This window comes from Eubalaena glacialis, chromosome 2 (assembly GCF_028564815.1).
Source record: "Eubalaena glacialis isolate mEubGla1 chromosome 2, mEubGla1.1.hap2.+ XY, whole genome shotgun sequence".
NCBI classification, from domain to species: domain Eukaryota; kingdom Metazoa; phylum Chordata; class Mammalia; order Artiodactyla; family Balaenidae; genus Eubalaena; species Eubalaena glacialis.
The window spans coordinates 100643280-100656768 of NC_083717.1; the positions used below are offsets into that span (position 1 = coordinate 100643280).

The 13489-nt window shown below is 39.5% G+C and overlaps 1 protein-coding gene across 1 annotated transcript in view; it reads right to left on the minus strand.

Moving 5' to 3' along the window:
* SLC27A2 (solute carrier family 27 member 2) overlaps positions 1 to 13489 on the minus strand; it is a 62684-nt gene that overhangs the window by 11845 nt on the left and 37350 nt on the right. The gene's annotated exons all lie outside the window — the stretch shown is intronic.

Sequence of the window (13489 nt, forward strand, 5' to 3'; positions counted from 1 at the left end):
GCTTTACATCAAATGCTAAAAGAACTTCTCTAGGCAGGAAACACAAGAGAAGGAAAAGACCTACAATAACAAACCCAAAACAATTAAGAAAATGGTCATAGGAACATATATATCGATAATTACCTTAAATGTAAATGGATTAAATGTTCCAACCAAAAGACATAGACTGGCTGAATGGATCCAAACCAATGGACCCAAGACCTGTATATATGCTGTCTACAGGAGACCCACTTCAGACCTAGAGACACAGACTGAAAGTGAGGGGATGGACAAAGATATTCCATGCAAATGGAAATCAAAGGAAGCTGGAGTAGCAATTCTCATATCTGACAAAATAGACTTTAAAATAAAGACTCTTACAAGAGACAAAGAAGGACACTACATAATGATCAAGGGATCAATCCAAGAGGAAGATATAACAATTGTAAATATTTATGCACCCAACACAGGAGCACCTCAATACATAAGGCAAATGCTAACAGCCATAAAAGGAGAAATTGACAGTAACACAATCATAGTAGGGGACTTTAACACCCCACTTTCACCAATGGACAGATCATCCGAAATGAAAATAAATAAGGACACACGAGCTTTAAATGACACATTAAACAAGATGGATTTAATTGATATTTATAGGACATTCCATCCAAAAACAACAGAATACACTTTCTTCTCAAGTGCTCATGGAACATTCTCCAGGATAGATCACATCTTGGGTCACAAATCAAGCCTTGGTAATTTAAGAAAATTGAAATCGTATCAAGTATCTTTTCCAACCACAATGCTATGAGACTAGATATCAATTATAGGAAAAAATCTGTAAAAAATACAAATACATGGAGGCTAAACAATACACTACTTAATAACCAAGAGATCACTGAAGAAATCAAAGAGGAAATCAAAAAATACCTAGAAACAAATGACAATGAAAACACGACAACCCAAAACCTATGGAATACAACAAAAGCAGTTCTAAGAAGGAAGTTTATAGCAATACAATCCTACCTCAAGAAACAAGAAACATCTCAAATAAACAACCTAACCTTACACCTAAAGCAATTAGAGAAAGAAGAGCAAAAACACCCCAAAGTTAGCAGAAAGAAAGAAAGAAATAAAGATCAGATCAGAAATAAATGAAACAGAAATGAAGGAAATCATAACAAAGATCAATAAAACTAAAAGCTGGTTCTTTGAGAAGATAAACAAAACTGACAAATCATTAGCCAGACTCATCAAGAAAAAAAAGGGAGAAGACTCAAATCAATAGAATTAGAAACGAAAAAAGGAGAAGTAACAACTGACACTGCAGAAATACAAAGGATCATGAGAGATTACTACAAGCAACTATATGCCAATAAAATGGACAACCTGGAAGAAATGGACAAATTCTTAGAAAAGCACAACCTTCCAAGACTGAACCAGGAAGAAATAGAAAATATAAACAGACCAATCACAAGCACTGAAATTGAAACTGTGATTAAAAATCTTCCAACAAACAAAAGCCCAGGACCAGATGGCTTCACAGGCGAATTCTATCAAACATTTAGAGAAAAGCTAACACCTATCCTCCTCAAACTCTTCCAAAATATAGCAGAGGGAGGAACACTCCCAAACTCATTCTTTGAGGCCACCATCACCCTGATACCAAAACCAGGCAAAGATGTCACAAAGAAAGAAAACTACAGGCCAATATCACTGATGAACATAGATGCAAAAATCCTCAACAAAATACTAGCAAACAGAATCCAACAGCACATTAAAAGGGTCATACACTATGATCAAGTGGGGTTTATCCCAGGAATGCAAGGATTCTTCAATATATGCAAATCAATCAGTGTGATACTCTATATTAACAAATTGAAGGAAAAAAACCATATGATCATCTCAATAGATGCAGAAAAAGCTTTCAACAAAATTCAACTGCCATTTATGATAAAAACTCTCCAGAAAGTAGGCATAGAGGGAACTTACCTCAACATAATAAAGGCCATATATGACAAACCCACAGCCAACATCGTTCTCAATGGTGAAAAACTAAGGCCATTTCTGCTAAGATTAGGAACAAGACAAGGTTGCCCACTCTCACCACTATTATTCAACATAGTTTTGGAAGTTTTAGCCACAGCAATCAGAGAAGAAAAAGAAATAAAAGGAATCCAAATCGGAAAAGAAGAAGTAAAGCTGTCACTGCTTGCAGATGATGTGATACTATACATAGAAAATCCTAAAGATGCGGCCAGAAAACTACTAGAGCTAATCAATGAATATGGTAAAGTTGCAGGATACAAAATTAATGCACAGAAATCTCTTGCATTCCTATATGCTAATGATGAAAAATCTGAAAGAGAAATTAAGGAAACGTGCCTATTTACCATTGCAACAAAAAGAATAAAATACCTAGGAATAAACCTACCTAGGGAGACAAAAGACCTGTATGCAGAAAACTGTAAGACACTGATGAAAGAAATTAAAGATGATACATACAGATGGAGAGATATATCATGTTCTTGGATTGGAATAATCAACATTGTGAAAATGACTCTGCTACCCAAAGCAATCTACAGATTCAATGCAATACCTATCAAATTACCAATGGTATTTTTCACAGAACTAGAACAAAAAATTTAACAATTTGTATGGAGACACAAAAGACCCTGAATAGCCAAAGCAATCCTGAGAAAGAAAAACGGACCTGGGGGAGGGGCAAGATGGCGGAAGAGTAAGACGCAGAGATCACCTTCCTCCCCACAGATACATGAGAAATACATCTACACGTGGAACTGCTCCTACAGAACACCCACTGAACGCTGGCAGAAGACGTCAGACCTCCCAAAAGGCAAGAAAATCCCCACGTACTTGGGTAGGGCAAAAGAAAAAAGAAATAACAGAGACAAAAGAATAGGGACGGGACTTGCACCAGTGGGAGGGAGCTGTGAAGGAGGAAAGGTTCCCACACACTAGGAAGCCCCTTCGTGGGCAGAGACTGCGGGTAGCAGAGAGGGGAAGCTTCGGAGCCACGGAGGAGAGCGCAGCCACATTGGTGCGGAGGGCAAAGCGGAGATTCCCGCACAGAGGAGCGGTGCCGACCAGCACTCACCAGCCCGAGAGGCTTGTCTGCTCAGCCGCAGGGGCGGGCGGGGCCTGGGAGCTGGGGCTCGGGCTTCGGTGCTAGCCGGGAGGGAGTCCGGGAAAAAGACTGCAGCTGCCAAAGAGGCAAGAGAATTTTTCTTGCCTCTTTGTTTCGCGGCGCGCAAGGAGAGGGGATTCAGAGCGCCGCCTAAACGAGCTCCAGAGACGGGCGCGAGCTGCGGCTATCAGCGCGGATCCCACAGCAACAGGGATGCAGAGGGAAAAACGGAGAGATTCCCGCACAGAGGCTCGGCGCCGAGCAGCACTCACCAGCCCGAGAGGCTTGTCTGCTCACCCGCCGGGGCGGGCGGGGGCTGGGAGCTGAGGCGCGGGCTTCGGTCGGATCCCAGGGAGAGGACTGGGGTTGGCTGCGTGAACACAGCCTGAAGGGTCTAGCGCACCACAACTAGCCGGGAGGGTGCACGAGAAAAAGTCTGCAGCTGCCGAAGAGGCAGGAGACTTTTTCTTGCCTCTTTGTTTCGCGGCGCGCAAGGAGAGGGGATTCAGAGCGCCACCTAAACGAACTCCAGAGACAGGCGCGAGCCGCGATGATCAGCGCGGACCACAGAGACGGGCATGAGACGCTAAGGCTGCTGCTGCCGCCACCAAAAAGCCTGTGTGCGAGCACAGGTCACTCTCCACACCGCCCCTCCTGGGAGCCGGTGCAGCCCTCCACGGCCAGGCTCCCGTGATCCGGGGACAACTTCCCCGGGAGAGCGCACGGCACGCCTCAGGCTGCTGCAACGTCACGCCGGCTTCTGCCGCCGCAGGCTCGCCCCGCCTCCTCCGTACCGCTCCCTCCCCCCGGCCTGACTGAGCCAGAGCCCCCGAATCAGCTGCTCCTTTAACCCCGTTCTGTCTGGGCGGGGAACAGACGCCCTCAGGCGACCTACACGCAGAGGCGGGTCCAAATCCAAAGCTGAACCCCGGGAGCTGTACGAACAAAGAAGAGAAAGGGAAATCTCTCCCAGCAGCCTCAGAAGCAGCGGATTAAAGCTCCACAAACAACTTGATGTGCCTGCATCTGTTGAATACCTGAATAGACAACGAATCATCCCAAATTTAGGAGATGGACTTTGGGAGCAGGATATATTAACTTTTCCCCTTTTCCTTTTTTTTGTGAGTGTAGATGTGTATGCTTCTGGGTGAGATTTTGTCTGTATAGCTTTGCTCTCACCGTTAGTCCTAGGGTTAGGTCCGTCCGTTTTTTTTTTTTTTTTTTTGGCTTAAAAATTTTTTTTTTCCCTAATAAATGTTTTCTTAATAATTTTTTCCTTATTTTCTATTTTTAAAAAAATTTTTAATAAGTTTTTTCATATTTTTTATTTTAAAAAATTAAAAAAATTTTTTTCTTAATAAATTTTCTCTAAATAATTTTTTTCTTATTTTTAGTATAAAAAATTAATAAATCTATTTTTAAAAATTAAAAAAAAATTTTTTTCTTAATAAATTTACTCTTAATAATTTTTTTTCTTATTTTTTATTATAATTGCTTTATTTTATTTTATTTTATCCTCTTTTTTTCTTTCTTTCCATTTTTTCTCCCTTTTATTCTGAGCCGTGTGGATGAAAGGCTCTTGGTGCTCCAGCCAGGCATCAGGGCTGTGCCTCTGAGGTGGGAGAGCCAACTTCAGGACACTGGTCCACAAGAGACCTCTCAGCTCCACGTAATACCAAACGGCGAAAATCTCTCACAGATCTCCATCTCAACATCAAGATCCAGCTTCACTCAACGACCACCAAGCTACAGTGCTGGACACCCTATGCCAAACAACTAGCAAGAGAGGAACACAGCCCCATCCATTAACAGAGAGGCTGCCTAAAATCATAATAAGGCCACAGACACCCCAAAACACACCACCAGACGTGGACGAACCCACCAGAAAGACAAGATCCAGCCTCATCCACCAGAACACAGGCACTAGTTCCCTCCACCAGGAAACCTACACAACCCACTGAACCAACCTTAGCCACTGGGGACAGATACCAAAAACAACGGGAACTACGAACCTGCAGCCTGTGAAAAGGAGACCCCAAACACAGTAAGATAAGCAAAATGAGAAGACAGAAAAACACACAGCAGATGAAGGAGCAGGGTCAAAACACACCAGACCTAACAAATGAAGAGGAAATAGGTAGTCTACCTGAAAAAGAATTCAGAATAATGATAGTAAGGATGATCCAAAGTCTTGGAAATAGAATAGACAAAATGCAAGAAACATTTAACAAGGACGTAGAAGAACTAAAGAGGAACCAAGAAACGATGACAAGCACAATAAATGAAATTAAAAATACTCTAGATGGGATCAATAGCAGAATAACTGAGGCAGAAGAACGGATAAGTGACCTGGAAGATAAAATGGTGGAAATAACTACTGCAGAGCAGAATAAAGAAAAAAGAATGAAAAGAACTGAGGACAGTCTCAGAGACCTCTGGGACAACATTAAACGCACCAACATTCGAATTATAGGGGTCCCAGAAGAAGAAGAGAAAAAGAAAGGGACTGAGAAAATATTTGAAGAGATTATAGTTGAAAACTTCCCTAATATGGGAAAGGAAATAGTTAATCAAGTCCTGGAAGCACAGAGAGTCCCATACAGGATAAATCCAAGGAGAAACACACCAAGACACATATTAATCAAACTATCAAAAATTAAATATAAAGAAAACATATTAAAAGCAGCAAGGGAAAAACAACAGATAACACACAAGGGCATCCCCATAAGGTTAACAGCTGATCTTTCAGCAGAAACGCTGCAAGCCAGAAGGGAGTGGCAGGATATACTTAAAGTGATGAAGGAGAAAAACCTACAACCAAGATTACCCAGCAAGGATCTCATTCAGATTTGATGGAGAAATTAAAACCTTTACAGACAAGCAAAAGCTGAGAGAGTTCAGCACCACCAAACCAGCTTTACAACAAATGCTAAAGGAACTTCTCTAGGCAAGAAACACAAGAGAAGGAAAACACCTACAATAACAAACCCAAAACATTTAAGAAAATGGGAATAGGAACATACATATCGATAATTACCTTAAATGTAAATGGATTAAATGCTCCCACCAAAAGACACAGACTGGCTGAATGGATACAAAAACAAGACCCATATATATGCTGTCTACAAGAGACCCACTTCAGACCTAGAGACACATACAGACTGAAAGTGAGGGGATGGAAAAAGATATTCCATGCAAATGGAAATCAAAAGAAAGCTGGAGTAGCAATTCTCATATCAGACAAAATAGACTTTAAAATAAAGACAATTACAAGAGACAAAGACGGACACTATATAATGATCAAGGGATCGATCCAAGAGGAAGGTATAACAATTGTAAATATTTATGCACCCAACATAGGAGCACCTCAATACATAAGGCAAATACTAACAGCCATAAAAGGGGAAATCGACAGTAACACAATCATAGTAGGGGACTTTAACACCCCACTTTCACCAATGGACAGATCATCCAAAATGAAAATAAATAAGGAAACACAAGCTTTAAATGATACATTAAACAAGATGGACTTAATTGATATTTATAGGACATTCCACCCAAAAACAACAGAATACACATTTTTCTCAAGTGCTCATGGAACATTCTCCAGGATAGATCATATCTTGGGTCACAAATCAAGCCTTGGTAAATTTAAAAAAATTGAAATCGTATCAAGTATCTTTTCCAACCACAACGCTATGAGACTAGATATCAATTACAGGAAAAGATCTGTAAAAAATACAAACACGTGGAGGCTACACAATACACTACTTAATAACGAAGTGATCACTGAAGAAATCAAAGGGGAAATCAAAAAATACCTAGAAACAAATGACAATGGAGACACGACGATCCAAAACCTATGGGATGCAGCAAAAGCAGTTCTAAGAGGGAAGTTTATAGCAATACAAGCCTACATCAAGAAACAGGAAACATCTCGAATAAACAACCTAACCTTGCACCTAAAGCAATTAGAGAAAGAAGAACAAAAAAACCCCAAAGCTAGCAGAAGGAAAGAAATCATAAAGATTAGATCAGAAATAAATGAAAAAGAAATGAAGGAAACAATAGCAAAAATCAATGAAACTAAAAGCTGGTTCTTTGAGAAGATAAACAAAATTGATAAACCATTAGCCAGACTCATCAAGAGAAAAAAGGAGAAGACTCAAATTAATAGAATTAGAAATGAAAAAGGAGAAGTAACCACTGACACTGCAGAAATACAAACGATCATAAGAGATTACTACAAGCAACTCTATGCTAATAAAATGGACAACCTGGAAGAAATGGACAGATTCTTAGAAATGCACAACCTGCCGAGACTGAACCAGGAAGAAATAGAAAATATGAACAGACCAATCACAAGCACTGAAATTGAAACTGTGATTAAAAATCTTCCAACACACAAAAGCCCAGGACCAGATGGCTTCACAGGCGAATTCTATCAAACATTTAGAGAAGAGCTAACACCTATCCTTCTCAAACTCTTCCAAAATATTGCAGAGGGAGGAACACTCCCCAACTCATTCTACGAGGCCACCATCACCCTGATACCAAAACCAGGCAAAGATGTCACAAAGAAAGAAAACTACAGGCCAATATCACTGATGAACATAGATGCAAAAATCCTCAACAAAATACTAGCAAACAGAATCCAACAGCACATTAAAAGGATCATACACCATGATCAAGTGGGGTTTATTCCAGGAATGCAAGGATTCTTCAATATACGCAAATCAATCAACGTGATACATCATATTAACAAATTGAAGGAGAAAAACCATATGATCATCTCAATAGATGCAGAGAAAGCTTTCGACAAAATTCAACACCCATTTATGATAAAAGTCCTGCAGAAAGTAGGCATAGAGGGAACTTTCCTCAACATAATAAAGGCCGTATATGACAAACCCACAGCCAACATTGTCCTCAATGGTGAAAAACTGATACCATTTCCACTAAGATCAGGAACAAGACAAGGTTGCCCACTCTCACCACTATTATTCAACATAGTTTTGGAAGTGTTAGCCACAGCAATCAGAGACGAAAAAGAAATAAAAGGAATCCAAATCGGAAAAGAAGAAGTAAAGCTGTCACTGTTTGCAGATGACATGATACTATACATAGAGAATCCAAAAGATGCTACCAGAAAACTACTAGAGCTAATCAATGAATTTGGTAAAGTAGCAGGATACAAAATTAATGCACAGAAATTCTTGCATTCCTGTATACTAATGATGAAAAATCTGAAAGTGAAATTAAGAAAACACTCCCGTTTACCATTGCAACAAAAAGAATAAAATACCTAGGAATAAACCTACCTAAGGAGACAAAAGACCTGTATGCAGAAAATTATAGGACACTGATGAAAGAAATTAAAGATGATACAAATAGATGGAGAGATATACCATGTTCTTGGATTGGAAGAATAAACATTGTGAAAATGACTCTGCTACCCAAAGCAATCTACAGATTCAATGCAATCCCTATCAAACTACCACTGGCATTTTTCACAGAACTAGAACAAAAAATTTCACAATTTGTATGGAAACACAAAAGACCCCGAATAGCCAAAGCAATCTTGAGAACGAAAAATGGAGCTGGAGGAATCAGGCTCCCTGACTTCAGACTATATTACAAAGCTACAGTAATCAAGACAGTTTGGTACTGGCACAAAAACAGAAATATAGATCAATGGAACAGGATAGAAAGCCCAGAGATAAGCCCACGCACATATGGTCACCTTATCTTTGATAAAGGAGGCAAGCATATACAGTGGAGAAAAGACAGCCTCTTCAATAAGTGGTGCTGGGAAAATTGGACAGGTACATGTAAAAGTATGAAATTAGAACACTCCCTAACACCATACACAAAAATAAACTCAAAATGGATTAAAGACCTAAGTGTAAGGCCAGACACTATCAAACTCTTAGAGGAAAACATAGGCAGAACACTGTATGACATAAGTCACAGCAAGATCCTTTTTGACCCAGGTCCTAGAGAAATGGAAATAAAAACACAAATAAACAAATGGGACCTAATGAAACTTAAAAGCTTTTGCACAGCAAAGGAAACCATAAACAAGACCAAAAGACAACCCTCAGAATGGGAGAAAATATTTGCAAATGAAGCAACTGACAAAGGATTAATCTCCAAGATTTACAAGCAGCTCATGCAGCTCAATAACAAAAAAACAAACAACCCAATCCAAAAATGGGCAGAAGACCTAAATAGACATTTCTCCAAAGAAGAGATACAGATTGCCAACAGACACATGAAAGAATGCTCAACATCATTAATCATTAGAGAAATGCAAATCAAAACTACAATGAGGTATCATCTCACACCGGTCAGAATGGCCATCATCAAAAAATCTAGAAACAATAAATGCTGGAGAGGGTGTGGAGAAAAGGGAACACTCTTGCACTGTTGGTGGGAATGTAAATTGATACAGCCACTATGGAGAACAGTATGGAGGTTCCTTAAAAAACTAAAAATAGAACTACCATATGACCCAGCAATCCCACTACTGGGCATATTCCCTGAGAAAACCATAATTCAGAAAGAGTCATGTACCAAAATATTCATTGCAGCTCTGTTTACAATAGCCAGGACATGGAAGCAACCTAGGTGTCCATCATCGGATGAATGGATAAAGAAGATGTGGCACATATATACAATGGAATATTACTCAGCCATAAAAAGAAATGAAATGGAGGTGTTTGTAATGAGGTGGATGGAGTTAGAGTCTGTCATACAGAGTGAAGTAAGTCAGAAAGAGAAAAACAAATACAGTATGCTAACACATATATATGGAATCTAAGGGAAAAAAAAAAAAAAGAGGTCATGAAGAACCTAGTGGCAAGATGGGAATAAAGACACAGACCTACTAGAGAATGGACTTGAGGATATGGGGAGGGGGAGGGGTGAGATGTGACAGGGTGAGAGAGTGTCATGGACATATATACACTACCAAATGTAAAATAGATAACTAGTGGGAAGCAGCCGCATAGCACAGGGAGATCAGCTCGGTGCTTTGTGACCACCTAGAGGGGTGGGATAGGGAGGGTGGGAGGGAGGGAGATGCAAGAGGGAAGAGATATGGCAACATATGTATATGTGTAACTGATTCACTTTGTTGTAAAGCAGAAGCTAGCACACCATTGTAAAGCAATTATACTTCAATAAAGATGTTTAAAAAAAAAAAAAAAAAAAAAAAAGAAAAACGGACCTGGACAAATCAGGCTCCTGGACTTCAGATTATACTACAAAGCTACAGTAATCAAGACAATATGGTACTGGCACAAAAACAGAAATATAGATCAATGGAACAGGATAGAAGGCCCAGAGATAAACCCACGCACATATGGTCACCTTATTTTTGATAAAGTAGGCAAGAGTATACAATGGAGAAAAGACAGCCTCTTCAATAAGTGGTGCTGGGAAAACTGGACAGCTACATGTAAAAGAATGAAATTAGAACACTCCCTAATACCATACATGAAAATAAACTGAAAATGGATTAAAGACCTAAATGTAAGGCCAGACACTATAAAACTTTTAGAGGAAAACATAGGCAGAACACTCTATGACATAAATCACAGCAAGATCCTTTTTGACCCACCTCCTAGAGAAATGGAAATAAAAACAAAAATAAACAAATGGGACCTAATGAAACTTAAAAGCTTTTGCACCACAAAGGAAACATAAACAAGATGAAAAGACCACCCTCAGAATGGGAGAAAATATTTGCAAATGAAGCAACTGACAAAAGATTAATCTCAAAAATTTACAAGCAGCTCACGCAGCTCAATATCAAAAAAACAAACAACCCAATCCAAAAATGGGCAGAAGACCTAAATAGACATTTCTCTAAAGAAGATATACAGATTGCCAACAAACACATGAAAGGATGCTCAACATCACTAATCATTAGAGAAATGCAAATCAAAAGTGCAATGAGGTATCACCTCACACCAGTCAGAATGACCATCATCAAAAAATCTAGAAACAATAAATGCTGGAGAGGGTGTGGAGAAAAGGGAACCCTATTGAACTGTTGGTGGGCATGTAAATTGATACAGCCACTATGGAGAACAGTATGGAGGTTCCTTAAAAAACTAAAAATAGAACTACCATACGACCCAGCAATCCCACTACTGGGCATATACCCTGAGAAAACCATAATTCAAAAAGAGTCATGTACCACAATGTTCATTGCAGCACTATTTACAATAGCCAGGACGTGGAAGCAACCTAAGTGTCCATCAACAGATGAATGGTTAAAGAAGATGTGGCACATATATACAATGGAATATTACTCAGCCATAAAAAGAAATGAAATTGCGTTATTTGTAGTGAGGTGGATGGACCTAGAGTCTGTCATGCAGAGTGAAGTAACTCAGAAAGAGACTAACAAATACCATATGCTAACACATATATATGGAATCAAAAAAGAAAAAAAAATGGTCATTAAGAATCTAGGGGCAAGACGGGAATACAGACAGAGACGTACTAGAGAATGGACTTGAGGACATGCGGAGGGGGAAGGGTAAGCTGGGGCAAAGTGAGAGAGTGTAAAATGTAAATGTAAAATGTAAAATAGATAGCTAGTGGGAAGCAGTCACATAGCACAGGGAGATCAGCTTGGTGCTTTGTGACCAGCTAGAAGGTTGGGATAGGGAGGGTGGGAGGGAGGGAGACGCAGGAGGGAAGAGATATGGTGATATATGTTTATGTATAACTGATTCACTTTGTTATAAAGCAGAAACTAACACACCATTGTAAAGCAGTTCTACTCCAATAAAAATGTTATAAAAAAAATCTTGTTTAACCTTAATACACTAGTGTTAGATGTTTTGCATTCCAGGGACATGTTCTCCAATACATTTAAGATTCAATGATATGATGGTAAAATTTGTTTCATGCCCATGGCTATAAAATTATTAAAATTCCACCATATTTCATGTTACTATAATTCAAGGGCATAAGAATTTAAATTTATGTAATTCAGTAAGAGCAATAAGTATATTATTTTCTATATTGGCAGCAAAATACAAATGTGACAGTATTTAGATTTAATTATTAACCATGATTTCTATGTCCATTTCAAATTTTTATTCAAATCTGTATGATAAATTAACCAATCATATGCTTTGGTAGTAGCAGTTAACCATTAAAAACCAAGTAGCATTCATAGTCAACAAATGTAGATCTTGTTTATTTGCAAGAATGTAAAGAAAATTTGGGGTGGTAAGTAATGCTTTTTTCCTTATCAAATGCATGGTCATAGTCTTCCTTTTTTTCTAGTTAAAAAAATATGGTTTTGTTTAAAGTAGAAAAACTGACAATAAAACATGGCAATCAATGGATGAGAAGCAAAGAACTAGTAATATACAGCATCAATTTCTCGGGTCCTCAGGTTTAGTTTGAAATGAGTTTCCCTGCAACTCACGTTTTCTGAGGGTTAGTAGTGACAGCATAGATAGCTTGCACCGGGCCTCAGCTCGGCTTTCTGCCCTCTCTTGTGGTGAACTGCATTTAGCCTGAGTATGCAAGGTCTGGGCTAGTTCAGGTTGGCCTGATGCTAACTAGAGAAGATTAACCCTCTCAGCAGCGATTCCAGTGGGGAGTAGGGAATTGATTCTCAGTCTGTAGTAGTGCTGCCCAGTAGAATTTTCTGTGATGATGGAAATGTCCTATAACTGTACTACTCAACGTGGTTGTCACTAAACACATGTGGCTACTGAGCACTTGAAATGTGGCTAGGCTGAATGAAGAACTGATTAAAAATTTACATAATTTAAATAGCCACATGTAGCTAGTGGCTACTGTATTGGATGGCGCAGGTGTGGAGCACAGTGGAGGGACATGTGTAGTGTAGGTTTGGCTGTTATTGTTAGAGAGGTTCCTTGGACTTGGGAATGCCTGGAGATCAGGCCAGAATACAAGGAATGGAACAATAATAATCTCTACAACTAATAACTCTTCAAGGCTATTATATGACAGGCATTGGGCTATATCCTATATAATGTAATCCTTTCAACAACTCTCTTCCCTTATTACACTGAGTTTGGGCCAGGCACTAGGCTCTATGTTTTCTCTTTCTCTCTCTTTTATAGATTCTGAAGTTGAGGCCTAAGAAACACAAAGGGCATGACCTTGGGCTAGTCTGTGATAGTAGTGGAATTTGATCTCTTGGGCCAGATCTCTTATGCACATGGACTATTGTCCTCTGTACTTGCTGGTCAGTCCCTGGGGGCACAGGTTGCCTGGGAGCTCTGGTGTGGCTGTTTCATGCCCAGGCAGGATGAGCTGCCCAAGGCATAACCACAGTAATGACTGCTCAAGCAAGGGAAGTTT